Source organism: Octodon degus, unplaced genomic scaffold (assembly GCF_000260255.1).
Source record: "Octodon degus isolate 3935 unplaced genomic scaffold, OctDeg1.0 scaffold00005, whole genome shotgun sequence".
NCBI lineage: Eukaryota > Metazoa > Chordata > Mammalia > Rodentia > Octodontidae > Octodon > Octodon degus.
In genome coordinates, this window is record NW_004524581.1 from 26,263,220 (window position 1) to 26,266,028 (window position 2,809).

Genomic DNA, 2,809 nt, shown 5'->3' on the forward strand with positions numbered 1-2,809 from the left:
AACTGGGATTGAACTAAGGCAAGCGCTTATTCTACTGAGCCATCTCCCCGGCCCAAGAAGAAGGAGGGGCTGGGCGTCTCTCTTCCCGGTCTTTGCCCCTAGCTTCCAGCTCCCAGTGGAAAGCGCTGCCTTCCACTTCCGTACCCCTCCAGCTCCTATCCTTTAATGCCAGCACACTGCTTGGAACCAACAGGCGACTTAATGAATCTCAAAGGAATCAAGGCCGATATAGTTTGGGTTTTTCCAATTTCCAAAGCGGGGGACTGGGGTGATGGCTCAATGGAATAAGCACTTCCCTGGCAAGCACAAGGACCTGAGTTCAATCCCCGATTCCACAAAAAAAAAGAAAGAAAATACAAACTCGTAGAAAATATTTGTAAATCCTATATCTGATGGAGGCCTTATATCTAGGATATACAAAGAATTCTCAAATCTCAATAATAAGAAAACAATCCGGGGCTGGTGAGATGGCTCAGTGATCTAAAGCACGGACTTAGAACAAGCTAAGCCAAGCAAAGCACATGGACCGCGGTTCAATCCCCCAGCACCACATGCCAGGCTGAGCTGGCCAGAAAGGAACAAAAAGAAAGGAAAGAAAGAAAGAAAAAGAAAGAAAACAATCCAATTTCCAAAGCTCCCCAGAGCAAGACCAACGCCAGGGGGAGCAAGACCCGCCCCCGCCCCTCTCCAAGTCTCGCGAGAGTTGTCGCACGCGCCGTGACGTCCGACGCTCTGTTGTTGGCGGAAGCGCAGGGAGGGGCGGGACGCGTGGCGACGCTTGTGGCGTGGAACTGCTTCCGGGTTGCGCTCCCGGAAGCAGGAAGTTGTCGGCCCACCCCTCCTCGCCGGGCGGCTGGTGTCCCCGAGGCGGGAGGAGCCCGAGGGGGGCGCGGGCCCGCATGTGAGTGACTGGGGCCCGAGGCCGGGAGGGGGGAGGCCGCCCGCGCCAGCCTCGCCACCGCGCCGGTCCGAGACATCCTCGCGCAGCCCCTCCCTCGCCGCCGCCGCCGCTACCTTTTACCTCAGCGCTGACCCCTCTCGCGTTTCGCTGACTGACAGCCTCCCCCGCTGCTCCCCCGGGGTCGCCTCCCTTAAGACCCGGCGCGCTCCTTGCGCCCGAGTCGCCGCAGCGTCCGCAGCAGTCGCGGTGCCGGCGGGCTCCGTTTCGGCGCCCTGGCCGCAGATGCTTTGTGTTGAGTGCGCGCTTATTCTGTGCCGTCAGCTGGCGTCTCGGAATTCAGAGAGGACTTTTCTTGGTGCGCTGCCGCCTGCCGAGGAGCCGCAGCTTTCCTTATTGAATTGTAGCTCGAGGAAACCCGCCTGCCTGCGTCCCCGTAGTATTTTAAGACCTAAACCTGCAGGCCACATTACTTCTGATCAAAACTATATTTTTGAATACCAAGGCAGAACCTTGGTATTCAAAATATATTTCTTGTAAATTAGCCACCAATATAGCCTGTCGCCTGAGCACGCGCCGGTAATCCCGACGTGCTGGAGGCTGAGGCAGGAGAAACGTTGCGAGTTGGAGGCCAGCCTGAGCTACGCAGTGAGGTCAAGGCCAGCCTGAAATACAGAGCTAGACCCTGTCTCTTTTCCAGGCATTGAACTCGGGCCCTTGCGCTTGCCAGGGAAGCGCTTATTCCACTGAGCCATCTGCCCGGGCCCATCAATTGCCTTTAATAGAGACTGCCCACATTTTCTTAGTGTTCTGACCTTTCTGATCCACCTTTTGGTGGTTCCCGCATTGAAATGATCTGTGGACATTGCTCCCTTAATACATTTGCTTTTGGGTTGTCACGGCTTACCAAGAAGGAAGTGTGCCTCAAAAAAGTGCCGATTCACCTCTGTTGCCTTGCGGTTTTGACTGAAAATTCATATAGTCTGGCTTGAGTGCGGGGAAGGAGGCCCTGTTTGTCCCGCAGGCTTTTCTGCCATAGACATTTTTCATGACCCCATTTGGATCCCCTCCCTACAGCTGCTCAGCAACACAAAGAGAGGCCCAGGTGCCGGGTTCCTAACTTCACCTAGACCCTCGTAGGGATGACGCATTAAAAATAAATGAATGAACTCTTAGTTACATTTTAGTTACTTTCATCTGAATAATCAGTTCTCTATAAATTTGTGGAAAGACTGCATACATTTGTTGATCATTGGTCAGGTTCTGTCTGAGGTGAATTTCCTTGTCTGTTCTTAGTTTTTTGTGTTGTTACTCATTTATCTTTGCTTCCAAGAAACGGGACCGGGGAGATAGCTCAGTAGAATAAGCGCTTGCCTGACAAGCACAAGGGCCTGAGTTCAATCCCCGGTTCCACAAAAACAAAACAAAACAACAACAAAAAAAAACCCAGTGTGGCAGGTAGCGAAACATAGACAACAAAGTGACAGATTGTTGCAGGGCATCCAAGGCGAAATCCAGACTTGGGAGTGGCGTGTACACCTGTGATCCCAGCACGGGGGAGGTGGAGATAGGAGCCTCACTACAAATTCAAGGCCTGCCTGGGCTGTGTAGCAAGATACTGGCTCAAAAACAAAACAAAACTGGGGTACCAAAAAAAAAGGGGGGGGTGGGTATTGTAGGACATGGTGGTGCATGTCTGTAATCCCAGGGTAGACTGAGGCCGGAGGATCTTTGCAAATTCGAGACTGGCCTGAGTTGCAAAGTGAGCTCAACACCCGCATGAACTGCATAGTAAGAACCCTGTCTCAAAAAGACAAAAAAGGGCTGGGGGTATAGCTCAGTGGCTTAAGCACCTGCCTGGCAGATACAAGGTGCTAGGTTCGATCTCCACTACTAGGGTGAAAAAAAAAA